The 15,031-nt window shown below is 39.1% G+C and overlaps 1 pseudogene; it reads right to left on the bottom strand.

Moving 5' to 3' along the window:
• Nucleotides 1-4,335: 4,335 nt before the first annotated feature.
• On the bottom strand, nt 4,336-9,995 carry LOC115228787 (annotated as a pseudogene).
• Between the last annotated feature and the right edge of the window lie 5,036 nt (nt 9,996-15,031).

The following is a 15,031-nucleotide window of genomic DNA, read 5'->3' as shown; positions in this document are numbered from 1 at the left end:
AATGTTTTATCTTATATAAATTATTAATTTATATTTATAGCTCAAGATTGATTGCCCTCGAACTGTAACGGCTACCAAAAAATCAAATAAATTCCCGAATTGCCGCAGTGAGTGCACGATCGATCGTATTTCTTTCTTTAAATTATTAAGCTAAACCAGCACTCAATAAAATGGCAGAACACAACAATAACAGGACAATCACCGCTTTGTAAAAATACAGGAATAACTCTGTTTAGACCTGTATCGACGAGTGGTTCACGTCCAAAAAATGTTTCATGTTCTATTTTTGATTCGCAGGGATTTGTGGCGTCTCAGCCCATTCAATCAAAACTCCCTAATTGTATAAATTAATAATAACTAAACAGGCGACTGTCCCGACAATCTTCCCAACCAAATGACAGGGTATTGTCCGCCTAATAGCATCCACACAACTATAAATTAGCCGTTTCTATTAATTGATTATTATGCGTGATTGATTGCCAATTACAGCTGCACAATCCCGTCTAATTCGATAGTCTTTTTATTCCTAAATGACTAGGGGGTCGGATATAAGGGAAATTGTCCTTCGACGTTCGAGTTCTCAAAATTTTGGTTTCTATTTTATTGGGGGGAGTGACCAAAGTGGGGGAATCTTCGTATCGTACATTATTCCCGGAGGGGCTGCTGACATTGAGGGACATTTGCGGAATGGGGACAAAATAGTACAAGTATAGACCACAAATATATATTCAAGGTCAATGATCACAATCTTGTCAATGTAGAGCATTCCCGAGCAGTAGAAATCTTGAAAAATGTTGCCGAACCAACCACTTTTCACGTCAGATATGAGCCCATCGGTAAAATTCGGACTAATTCGTAGAATTCGAAGCATTAAGATTACTAAAGAACTATGAAAGGCCATGTTTAGGCATAAAGACGACGGACAAGTCTCCCACATATGTCGGGACAGAATTCTCATTCTCTGCTGAGTCTGATCAAAGAATCCCCAAACCTGCTTTGTCATTCATTTGTGGAGATATATTACTGGTGGTCAACATGGGGGACGTCGACTGGTGGCAGGCCGTCAGAATATCCCCTTCGTCGAATGATAGAGTGTCCTCTGTCGGGTTCATTCCGAGCAAAACCAGGTATTGAGTTGTGGTCATTTTAGAGTTGAAAAAACGTATTTAAATAGACTGAGAAAAGTCAAATTTCAGTTTGATAATTTGGAAAATGTTATATTTATTGTTCATTTCAGAATACGCGAGGAGGTTCTCGAACTAATTTATTTTGTTCGTTGAAATCAAAAGGACCAAAGCCAAACAAGCAGGCTTCAGTGGACACTCTCGTGGACTACGTGGTGCCCTCATATCACGTCACTGTGCTCACTACGTGTAAGACACCAATCTGGTATTGTAGTCAACTACTCCCGACCTGTCTTCATAATGGGGGCTGAGTACGCCAAAATAACAAATGACTTGACAGCAGAAAATCCCAGCAAGTACACAACCGCAGTTGCATGTGATTATTTCATTTTATTTATCTTTAGGCACAAGTCGCAGTCCAAGGCCGAATGAGGTCGAAGCAAAGTCATATTATTTTCTATCCAAAAAGAATATGCTGGAAATGCTCAGGGAAGGACAGTTCGTGGAGATTGGCGTGTTTAAGGACAATTTGTATGGAACCAGTTTCAAAGAAATCAGTTCCAAGACGCAAGTCCCGGTTGGTCACATTTGTGGCTCATTCTCTCGAAGGGGACACATTGTCTGCTCAATTTAAATCCGACTTCGATTGACAGACTCATCTCTCTGGGAATACGCCCGATCGTCATCTTTATAAGACTCACATCGGTCGAAAACGCCTGGTTTGGTATTATTGACAATGTTAGTGCAATATACAAACATTGCAAGAGACCCGAGCACATGGAGATATTCGACAAAATGAAGGCCATCGAAGAGAGATCTTGCAGGCTTTTCACGAGTTGGCAATTTTAATTTTAAACTTCTCAGCCGTTGTAGATGGATCTTGTTACTCAATGATATACGAAAGGGTCAAAGAGGCCATTGATTTGTTTGGTCAGGCAACCCACGGCTGGATTCCCGACAATTTTAGCACCCTCAAATGATTTATATATATAAAGTTATAATATTTTGTAATTAATTATTTCTGATTTCATAAGTTTCTTTTAAGTTTTTTCTGAGCCTCTTAAAATTATAAAAAATATATACTTTTATTTTGCGTTTGGCTCAAAAAGGCACATTAGGATCTTTCAAAAATGTTTAAAATTGCTACAAATGGATGTCCTTGTATGGTTGAATGGAAAACTTGGGTTTCAAGGACTCATATATGAAAATTGAGTACTGTGATTTGGTTTCATCAAGAAAATCTGCAAATTAAAGAAGTTCTTATTTTCATCACCTATGAAAACAGACGCTGCAACCCTCCATTCGTATATAACCCGAAGGTACTTTAAATGCATTCAGATTTACAACTTGCCTCGATATTTAAGTCAATGGATTTTTTGAGTCGAAGTCCACAATGGAAATATCCGAGCTTGGTCGAGAATGCTCAAAAATGCATCAGTCTCGAATCAACGTATGCGTGCAGGCACTTTTCAGCACACTGGAATAAATACTAAATATCAAAATCGACTGACCGATGAAAACCTCATTCAACAATTCAAAATTTACTTTTTTCGCCAAAACAATAGACGCCAAACAGAATCAAGTCTTACATTGATTCTCCTTTTTTTAATAACATAAAATATTTGTTGTGTGGGCCGAAAATAAACTCTTGATTGTCGATTTGGCCCTCGAGCTAAAAAGGTTGAAAAGCCCAATTCTGTTGAGTTTGCATATCTAATTTCAAGTTTGAGGCTAAGAACAGCCCATCCCTAATTTGAACCATTTTTTCTGCGTCCAGTCCATGGTATTATAAACATAACCCATAATTTTGATACGACTTATAAAACGACATAATTTATCTACAAAAACAAGTTTGGTAATCTAGTAAGGCACGCCGTTGAAACTAGAAACATTTTACTGGCATCTCAATGTGGCAGAACATAGCGAAAATTACACAGGGCGCTTGCCAAAGAAGCTACAGTTTTCCTGACAGTAATTTTATAGACGCCATAACTTGGCTTGTACCGTTATTTTGAGAAACTATTAAGTATAAACACAGAGAAATAACTAAGAAAATGATTAATAAGATGGTTGTTAGAAAGTGAATCACTGATCATTGAATACAGAGGCTAATGGGCCATCCTCCAAACAAGAGGAGGGCTCCTTGAATGACCCTCCAAGTCTGTCCCACAAAGTTGTATATTGCCCAAAATTGTAATTGTAATAAATGTGGTGATCCATGTGATGGGCAGAACCGTTAATGAAAGGATGGAGCCAGTTAGGCACTTTGAAACATCCATCGTGGATAGAAATACTCCAAATATTCACCAAGACAAACAAAACTGCAAATCAGCAGAATAGACAACCGAGATACATGACTTTGTTGAGTGGGAATATAAACACGTAAATGTGATATGGGAGGGACTGGACAAATCCGTCGAGAGGGTTAAATGCGTGGCTGGCAAAGGGCGTCGTGATGACCCACCTGTGATGGAGTTTGTGCACATGTTTGTACACCAAAGGCCAATGTAGTATTCTGTGGAACCAATAAATCAGCAAATCCGTAAAAAGTACAAACAGTACCAAATCAAGAAGGAGAGAAGGGAAATCTGCACTAATAACAACCCGACACCTGATCTGGAAGAGTCGGTGAGTTTGGAGTGGCCGCGGACCTCGAGAAATATCACAAGAGTGGTCATCAAGGTCATGAAGGGAATGGACTGGAGGGAACACATAATTTCCTTACGAACTTGGTTCTGGAAAGTGGATGTGGATGGGTACCTTCAGGAATAGTTTATGTTTCATCAGTCGGTGGTCGAATATGAAAAGATAGTTGAGGAATGCAGGGACGATGTATAGAATGTATCCGCCGATTGTCACGATAGCAAAGAGAGATAGAAACTGCCTCCAAGGATTCTCGGGGGGCCACGATTCCGGGTATACATATTCTGTCAATAAATTCTGGTCAAACAAATCCAAAATTATATCCATAACTACAAAAGCCAATAATTTTAAACAACTCGATTAATTTAATAAATTAAGCCAAGTGAATAGAACTTGTAACAAATGCTTTAATAAACGAATACAAACAGGCATAATTAAAGAGACAAGTCGCCAATATCCGTAATCGATTTTTTTCAAAACCGCAAAATCCGAACAAAAAAAGAATTCTTGATGTATCAATATTTTCATATAGGAATCAATAATAATCAATGAAAAGATAGAATTATGTTTATGGTGGATATGTAGCCTGGCGGATTGCCAAACTGTTTCCCCGGATAATGGCAATCGAGAGCCGTTGCATTAGCCAGTTCGCCTCCCGAGGATCATGGGTGCGCATTGAGATTTTGGCTCCGAGCTTGCGAAGGAACTTTTCAGTTTTTGGACCGAGAGCACCCGACGTCTCAGCCGCGATCGGCACCACGGAAAACTCCGAGAGGGCAGAATATTTTAAAAGCTTTAAATCTTCAGCCTTCTTAGCTGCAGATTTGGCCTCCAGGGCACACGAAGTTAAGTGAGAAGCAGAAAAGGTGTCGCAGCAGGTTGCGTCCCAAACGAGGCCTTTTCCGCCTTCGAAGGGGAAAAGGGTCATCCCGTCAGGACGTTTCCCGTCGCCGCGGTCAAGGCCCGGTGGCTCGAGGACCGAAGGAAATCCCGCCGAGTCGAGGGCCCTCCGTATGATGTCGTTCATTGCAGAGTGCCTCGGAAAACGTCCGGCACTCCTCTTGCACGATAAAGGGTGCAGACCGAAAGGGTCAACAGTGCAGCCACAGCGGCACGTGTGCGGGACACATTGCCTTAGTCCGAGTCGCAGAGAGACTCCGATCCTTACCGCTTCATCGTCAAGGAGAGTGCCAGATGGGGCGTTCGGGAATGCACAAAGCCAAGCTCCGCTAGCCGGGGATGCTGCCGACAGAAGGCAAGCGCGGCGGTGCTGGTTGGACGACTCGAGCAGCAGATTGAAAGTTTGCTTGCATCTAATTCGATCCCAGGCTCGTTGAAACATTCGATCTTCCGGAAAGTCTTATTAGAAAAACAAAAAAATAAAAATTGTCAAAAAACTTAGTTTCATCACAAATTGCGAGTAGCTCGGAAAGTATTCTGAGAGAGTTGACATAAAATTCTCAAAAATTGATTGCCAATTAAATTGCTTTAACGAATTAAATGAGACTATTTTAAATAAAATATTAAACAAATATATCCGACGTGTTGTCCGAATGCAATTCGAGCAGAACTCAGACATATGGCAGAGTACTAATAATAACTGTACAGGAATGAATTAATGACCTCACTCAAACACCCATCCGCTGATCCCCACTCTGACAACAAACTCCTCGTCCTTGGTACTCCACTCAACATTGACATCCAGGCGATTCCAGGACAGGCAAGTCAACGTTGGCCAAATCACTGGGGTCCAACTCGGAGACAGGATTGGGCTCAATTCTCGAACATTCCTCAGTCACACTCAGCGAAAGTAACATCTGTGCAATCAATACAGAATGTGGTGTCCAAATGTGGGTGTACAACGGGAATGTTTTCTACACAAGTGTACTCCCAAGAATTCTCAGATCTGGTCGATGTATTTGTGTGGTCCTCATATCCGCGGAAACCCCGTGGAATGTCCCTCAACAACTCCAAAACCAACTGGCCGTGGTAGAAGAACTCACTGACCGAACGGGGACAGCCATTCCTCTTGTTTTTGTGATTTCGAAGGTTGGGGGATATTTGGAGGGTAGAGTGACTGTTTGGGGGACACTTCTCGACAGCTCATTCGCCATGTCAGACTCGCAGCCCTGAAATGTCATTTTTTCTGTTATTCCAGATGAGGCCGCGGTGGTGTGTGTTTCCACGACGGAGGCTCACGGAGGATTTGATTTGCTAAAACAGTCACTTTTGTGTCTGTTGGAAGGCGGGGATTACCCCAAGCCGCAAGTTGTGGAGGACAAGTCCACATTCATGTACTGTCAATTAAATAGTCTAGTCCGCCTGGATGGGACACTCTCGATAAAATTGATATTTCTGGAAAGGACTTTCCCCCGCTGACTGGGCATTGTGTTGGGAGTTGTTTTTTATTTAGATTCCGTCGAAAGTGCCAGAAGTGGTGAGGACGCGGGATTTCCAGTCTTTTTTGTCGGAGAAACAAAAGTGTCGTGTTCCATCGGAGAATGTAGTTCGTTCAGTCATTTTAGATGCGGGCTGGAATCTCTTCGTTTTTGGAGACTGGCTCTGTGCGGAAACAGGTTGTAGTGGTGGTGAGAGTTTGTAGAGTCCCGAATACTCGAATTCTGAGGCACATCTTTCTGCTTTTTTTCATAATTTGATATCGAATACTGCTGGGAAGGACAACAATGGTTTGTTCTGCGTTCATTTTAGTGCGAGATCACAAGTCTGGTCGGTTTGCACGACAAAAATGATATTTTTAATAATATATTTAATGTTCTGTTTCTTTTTGAATGGTCTAGTGTAGTGGCTATTTTCTGCGTGCGTTAGATGGGTGTTAATCACATCCATAAAATGATACTCCTCTGGGTTAAATGATAAAGCTTCCTCAGGCAAAAATACAGAAACTGAATACAGTATAACCTCCATTTGGGGCAGACCTCTGCTTGGGAACCTCTATTTTTGGGAAAACCCTCTATTTTGGGGTAGTTTGAAAAGATATAATTTTTATGCGGTAATTTCCAAATTAGAAATTACCGGAACCTCTAAGTGGGGCACAGGATTTTTAATTTATATACATATTTGCTATTAAAATTAAAATTAATTATATAAAAATTTCATTTGGAAGCCTCGTTGTAATTTTTGTATTCTTGTTGTTATGGCTCGTAAGCTTAGTCTGAGTTAAAGATCAAAATTGCCAAGGAATTAAGTGAAAATAAACATCTTACTGAGGACGGACGTTGAGTTTGAGGACGTTGAGTTACAAATTGTTAATTTAAAAAAAAATAAAATCTCGTCATGTCATAATAATGTTGGAAAAACATGGCAAAATTTAAATCCTGAAACAATAACGAATTGTTGGGAACAATTAATAACTGTCGGCAACAGATTCCTAGTTCAAATTTTTTAGTTAACAGTGAGAAAAGAAATTTGGACACGATAATTGCAGACGTAATTGCTGAAAATGAAGAAGAAAATAATGATGAGTCAATATATGACCACTGAATGCAACTGTTCACACTTGGACACGATAACAGCAATGAATAACCTTGAAGAGAATATTCACCGTTTGTTTCCCGTGCGTTAAAAGACTATTACAATTTCAGAAAAATATTGGGCATACATATGAAGAATCTGCAACAGGAAACAAAATAACAGATTTTTTCGTGTATAATAGAATAAAATTTTTTCTACTTGAAAAATACTCTAATTATCATAAAATTAGTGGAAAACATGTTTAAATGTTCTTAAAAATACTTTATTTATTTATAAATTAATGAAAAATATGCTAAAACTATTAAAATTTTTATAAAAATAAAGAAAATTTCAGACCTCCATTTTTGGGAAACCTCTATTTTGGGGCAATTTTTCAAAATTGATGCCCCAAATGGAGGTTATACTGTTACAACTAATCAGAGGCGGTCATGGCTGACGAAGATTCTCCCATTGTGATTCCAAAAAGTGACAAAGTGTGGTCTGCCCGAACTGTAAATATTGGCAACTAAAAGCAATTCTAAGAAGGATCCGCGTTTGAAGACAAAAGGAGTAATTTCCTTAGACATGGAATCTATTCTAGTGAAAAATAACGAAAAAAGAATTGATCTTTGCGAAAAAAGACTAATGGCTGAAAAGATTGCAATAGATGTTGGGTACGGCCGTTGTGGGTTTGAATTCAAGAAGGTTGAAGGTCAAGTCTTGTCGACGTTCCTTTTTGCCCGTGAGACGACAAGTTACAACACATTTGTTGAATGGGATCTTCTATCTGTCCGGACCGTAGCGTAATGTTATGAGGTCCTATAAGTCAGTTGGAACTTTCGGAACGTTCAATTCGATTTAGAAACGCACAGGGAGGACCTAATGCCTTCCAAAAAAGGACATCTAGAATACTGACATCGGAGATATCGTCCTCCCAGGACCATCACTTTGCGCATGGTCGAAGCTTCCTGAAGGATCTCCGTCACTTGCGAATTGTATCGGGGATCACGGGGATTATAATTAGCTGGTTTACCCTGTTCTTTGGTCAACTAAATAAAATATTATTACGCGTAGACTATTTCTTCAGTCATACTTTACTAATTCTCCATTCCTAATACGATTTTCCACTTCTGGAATGAATGAAAGTAACTAGCAGAGTGACTAGAAACTAATTTTGAGAAATGCCTTGAGTACTTAATTGATTTTTTAACTTTACTTTTCTTCCAAATGATTATCATTAGATTAGAAAGATGAAATTTTAAGTGGTTTAGTTTGAATGCGACTTGCGTTGACTGTCGTTTCTCTTGCGAGAAATCAGACGACCCAGCTTTTTGAGGAAAATGAGTGACCTGTCACCGATTAACTGATTTTCGTTTCAAAAAAGTGGTTTAGTTATTTTTCATGGTCAAATGACGCAAAACCACAAAATGGGATTTATTTAATTTGTCTGGATTACGTCAACTGGTTAAAAATTTAATTCCTGTTTCTGAATTATCGTCCAGGACCTTCGAGTGATAATTAAAATAATCTTAGTTAAATCAACAAATAAGGAGTGCATAAATTATTACTTAAACAGACCCCCCTAGTCAAAATAATTAGTTAAAAACTAGAATGAATAAGAATTAGAAAAGAATGATTAATTAATTCGCCCCGTTTTGGATAGGAGGCAACTCTGTAAATAGCGGACTGAGAGATTTATTGGTAACAATTCTGCGAATGGCTTCAGCAAAGACATTACTCACAGAGAGAAGCTAATATTAACGGAAAAAAGGGGACCTCAATCTTTGGACAGGCAAGCACGTTTGGAGGCAACTCAATGGTGTCGACCACAACGACTTTTTTGATGAAAGACTGTTCTATTCTGCTGACGGCAGGACCAGAAAATATTCCATGAGTAATAAGTGCGTACACCTCTGAAGCCCCCGCTTCCTCAAGCCTGAGAATAAAACAGAAAAAGACTTTTCTGCAGCCATAGTGAGAGTGCCACACGTATCGGCAATATCATCGACGACCACGGCAACCTTATTGCGGACATCTCCGACGAGGACCATGTTGGAGACACGATTGACGACTGTACGTTCTTTGTGGATGATGGCGAGGTCTGCATTGAGTGAGTCGGCATAGAAAGAGGCTCTAACCATCCACCACACAAAACACCTTTTGGCCCCCCCTGCGTCCGGGGAGACGATTACCAAATCTCCGAAGACGTGACTTTTCACGTAGTCAATAAAAGTGGGATGAGCGTACAGATTGTCGACAGGAATATCGAAGAATCCCTATACATGTGACTGAATGTGTACTTGTAGTTGTGAGGCATGCAAGTCCATAGTAATAATGTGATCGGCTCCCGCTACTGTGAGCATGTTGGCTATCAGTTTAGCAGTGATGGGGGCTCGGCTCTACATTCTTAGTAGCCGACTGTACTCTGTCCTTCTTGTCTTGTCGGGCGTAGGGGAAGCAGGGGATGACGGCCGTTATCCTTCTGGAGGAGGAAATCTTGCAGGAGTGAATCATTATTAACATTTCCAAAATATTTCCATTTATATCTCCACTGCCGCTCTGGATTATGAAAATATGTTTCCCCCGCAAACATTCATGCAATTCCACTCTACCCAGTCGTTGTAATGTATCACACCTCGTTTCCCCGTTCATGAACTTGTCCAATGTTGCTTTTCCCAGAGACACATTCAGATACTTGCACACCCGTGTAGCAAAGTTGTTGCAAGAAGAGCCACTCAGTAAAGTAATTGCATCCATCGTAAACAAATTTAACAAATGCGTGCCTATTCCAATTATTGTACTAGACTTGGTTGACGTTAACCATTTAAAATATAATTATAGATTTATTCAATAAATATTGATTCACTTAACAGTAAAGTCTGGAAATGTCTATTGGAAAACACCCCGTAATTGAATGTTTCTGTCTTGTTCCTTGTACGGAATGGAATCAATTAACTTCCTGGCGAGCCTGAAAAGAGTCTTTACGGTCACGGAGGGGTGAACTAGAGGCAAGTCGGGATCACGTGACTTTATTTGTTCCGTTTTTTGTGTTCCATTTGGAAAATTAAAAAAATTTCATGCAAGAAAGATTCTTTGGTTTTTTCTGATTCCCTATTTCACATAAAGCATCCTATATTCAGTTTGAACCAATATTCAAAACATTTAAGACTTGAGCTGCCCGTTGTCTTTTAGAACAACAACTGGCCACTATTTTTCTCGTGACAATAAGTTTAGAATTATCATTTTATAACGTTTCTGTGACCTCTCGCGTGTCAGACTCAGACTTTTTGGAATATTCAGCATATAATAAAAAACACGCTTAACAATTGCGTAATAACTCTTTTTAATTCACTCACTCAAATAAATTCGATTTAATTTCTAAAGTGTGTTTTCTAATAAGTTTGTTCATTAAGGGTAGATCTCGCATACAGAAAGTATTAGAAGAATTTGTCAGCATTTTGGTGCTGCCCACTTATAGTTCACAAATTAATACGTTAAAAAATTTATTATCCGATTAAGAATTGTTATAAAACATAAAGTCATTATTATATTACAAATACAGTCGTCATTTATGTTGGTTGTTTTTATGTCAATTATAGTATACAATTAAACCTCAAATGAACGCCCGATCAACAAAAAATGACTCCCCTGGCCGAGTAAAAGTCCCAATAAAGTCGAATACCGACGAAGAAAACATTCGACGTGAATCAGTTGGTTATTCTCAGTCATATTCCTCAGAAACAATTAAATAATGACAATCAAGATATGAGAACTGATTCAATGTATTGGAGTAATTAATTCGACAGAGCAACCAAGAAACTAACGACGGGAATACGCAAATTCAACCGGAACTGCAACAGGGTGACAACTCCCCTGACAATTCAGGGAATTGCCTACATGATCAACCGACGTGTGTTGAGTGACTCCAAGTCAGTTGCCTCCTTCCTTGTTGACCAATCCCAACGTCTCTCAAAACGGAACATTGGGAAATACCTCGGGGAAATGTATTCGAATATTCTTAGTCCAGGAATTCGTTCAATATGGCAGTTTTGGACGAATTTAGTCGCCTGTTTGACCTGCAGCGGGTGGACTTGCTGGTCGGCCTGAGGTAGGATGGTTGTCGACGTAGACATTATCTCCAATCATTCGTCCTGCCGCCGGAGAGCCAGCAAATCGACCGGATTCTGGCCAGTTTTTCGAAGCACTACTACTCACAGAACGAAGGAGATTTCCCCGACGAAGGTTAAATGTGTGAGGGAATGCAGAGTTGTGTTATTCGCTTGTGTTTTCCCTTGTGATCCTCAACACGTCTCTCCACAACCACAATGTCAAAGTCAAGCCGACTTCTGACCAATTCGTCGAGAGTATTCAGCGAATTGATGAGTCTGGGCATTTCAGTTCTGCATATCTGTCAGTTGGGGGTTGTGTTGATTGGGCAGTCTCTCTTCAAGTCAATCAAACGGGAACCTTTCCGATACCCCGACGTAGAATTCCCAATCCACAGCCCACTCGAGCGGGAGAAGGAGGGGTGGCTGTTAAAATATGGCGAGTGTCCCCTCATACTTACAATCTTAGCTAATACATTCTACCCATTCCCCGTTTCCCGTTGGTTTGTCCTTGCTGGGGGATTTCTCTACTATTTCTACAACTCTACTGTAAGTGTCCTCACTATTCAAGGACCGCGATGCAGCCAAGATTATTCAACTGAGGGACATGACTGTCAAATTCCATCCTTCAATTACCAATTGTTTTCTCATCGTGTCCACCAGATCACTTCTCATCAATTTGTATAAAATACTTCTGGACGGCACGGTCGTCAAAGGTTGAGGGTTCGCCTTACTTGGTAGTCAAATCTCGTCGCAAATCATATCAACTGAGGGCGTTCAATGCCACCGAAACTAAGTCTTGGGTTCACAAGATTCTGTTTAATTTATTTTGTCATTTACTAGAAAGTCCTTGCGCACATTCGATGTCAAGTCAAATCCCTAGTTCACCAACATTTTTACGCCATAAATTTTTGATTATGCTATATTTAGTAATATGTCCTAGTTGTACTTTTCTATGTTTCTTATTTGAGTGATAAATCTATAGACATTTCACAGCCCGATTTGTAGAGTGGAGTGACATTACAAACAATAGATTGGTCGGCTAGGAATCAAGTGGGATGATTTTTAATTAGAATATTCAAAAAATCATTTTTGATCAATTTCCCGGAAATATTTTACAATTTATAAAGTCTGACATAAAAAGAGAGTAAACTTAAAAAACGTCGAGCCACGAATATAACGAAGGAATGGAAGCTGACTCAATAAAGTGCTAGTTTATTGCTTCTTAAATACAATTATTCATTAATCCGATTTGATTAAATAATAGCATTTGTTTACTTAGGGGAGAATTATGTTACTCTGAAGACTCAATAGGGTCCTCTTTGTTAAAGAATATTCTTTTACTAATTTTAATAAGGCGTTTTTTCTCGTTCTTTTATAAAACACTTGTCGATAAATTATAACTAAAGTCAAACCACTCTAAACCGACATCTCTTTGGAACGACAGAATTGTCCCAGGATCACCGGGTGATAAGGAAAAGAGAAAAATCCTAGCTAACTAAGTGATTCCAGACCATAGCGATGGAATTTTTGTTTTACAGAATTGTCCGACATAGAGAGGAGGCCGGTATATTGAACAAGTCATTTAATTTACTTATAACGAAAAGTGAAACAGTAAAATTAATAAAAATTTGTCAATAAGAATTAGCCTCGATTCAGCAATCGATTTGTTGTTCTGATAAATCATTCTGTTGACGAGTAACGGAGGGTCTTGAGTTCCAGAAATGTTGAACATTTGTACGTGTTAAGTTCTTTATATGTTTTGATTCTGTTCGAACCCGAATCATTGGGTAGTTCAGCATGTAAATCCAAATCTAAATTTATAAATTCTTCTGTCATTAGAATATCGACTCGTCTATTCATGAAGGGTATAAACAGTAAATTTTTTCAGGGTTGTCGTTTATAAGATATATTTTGTCTGGAATGCCACACTTATTAAAGCAGAGAAAGATTTTGTTTGATTTCACGTCCACCCAAGCTGTGCTAATCCACCAAATTGCATCTACGAGATACATTTTTTGAAAGCAGTGTCGCATTGATTTCTGTGTCCATTTTGGCAAGGAGTTGAGTCATTAGTAGTCTTCTGATCCCGAGGCTGTATGATTTTTAGTTTATGATTTTCTGTCGAGTATATCTCTATCATTTTTTTCAATTCAAGGTTAAAGAAAATTAGTAGGATTAATTCAAAAATTGATGTCATCAAGCTTGTTTATACTACAAGAAAATTGAAATTGGGACCACAAATACGGGCGGGATTTGGAATAGAGGAAATCCGGTATATCGAAAATAAAATAGAGGTGATGGTCTATGAGGTGAATTGGGACCAGAAGTTTAGTTCGGTTTTGATAGAATTACGGTATACCAAGGAGTTGGTTTAGACGAATTTGACTGTATCTTCAATTATGTACAGTTAAGATATTCGACGGTTTTGAGCATGTTTTTATTGATTTTACCCACATAAAATATCCCCTTTTCTTAGACATGAAACGACTTCTCTTCAAAGTCGTTAACCAACTGAAGAGATTTTTTACCTTTCTGGACAACGGTCATTAATCCTCTTCCTAATTGAGTTACGCAGGGAATGTTTAATTATTGCTTGATAGAGGCTGCTCGATTTAGTAATTACCAGATTGCTGATTCTCTTCTTTACGTCCCTTCAAGTTACTTGGTTTTTAGACAAACTAATTCATCTGTCGCCAGATATTGATAATCGTCCATTCAATCAAGTAGCTGTGCTTTTTCGGCTAATTTTTAGCATTTTTTGATCTCCATAATCAATAAATGATTAGTTGTGCATGTAAGGAATTCATGGGAATATTACCATGAATATTTGCGGCGCCTATATCCTTCGCCTTCGCTACTCGTTTATTTGTCGAAAATGTACATTCTATGCTCTTTTATTCACTGAGCACAAACATAATAATCCTCACCCTTCTTATGTACATACCGACACAATATTTCTTTCGTATCGTCATCTAACTTGAAAATTAAGTCGTTGAGTTTCTATATCCAATCACTTAGAAAAAGCCTCACAAGTTTTTTATCCAGCATAAAGAATATCCGTCATTGTGGGCGAATTAAATGTTGTTTCTTAATAATTTTAACAATTTACTATAAATAGTGACTATTCAATTTTAATGAATAAAATTTATGCAGTCTTGTGACGATTACAAAACGTCATGAGGGTCGCGTTCATACACCCGGATCTAGGAATTGGAGGAGCAGAAAGGGCTGTAATCGACGCAGCCATGGCTTTGAAACTGTCGGGTCACACTGTCGACTTTTTCACCGGATACCACGACCCCCGAAACTCATTTCCAGAGACGAATGACGGATCTCTGACAATACATAAAATCGGAGAGTACCTCCCCCGTCATATTCTGGGAATATTTTGTGCGTTATGTGCAATGATAAAAATAAGCGTCGTGACCTTTTATTTTCTATGGTTTTATGGAGCACAATTCGACATTGTTTTTTGTGATCAAATTTCACTAATTGTGCTACTTGTCAAACTCTTCGGACTCCACCGAGTGGTCTTCTACTGCCATTTCCCCGACATGCTACTGACTGGCCAACACAATCACTCTCCCGTTGTTGCTTTCTTTAAAAAAGTCTATCGATTTCCATTAAATAAGCTGGAGGAGTTGTCCACTGGAATGGCCGACAAAATACTCGTCAATTCCAAAT

Source organism: Octopus sinensis, unplaced genomic scaffold, assembly GCF_006345805.1.
Source record: "Octopus sinensis unplaced genomic scaffold, ASM634580v1 Contig10970, whole genome shotgun sequence".
In the NCBI taxonomy this organism is placed as follows: Eukaryota; Metazoa; Mollusca; class Cephalopoda; order Octopoda; family Octopodidae; genus Octopus; species Octopus sinensis.
Note: the sequence above shows the minus strand (reverse complement) of the source record. Positions and strands in the feature narration are given on the sequence as shown.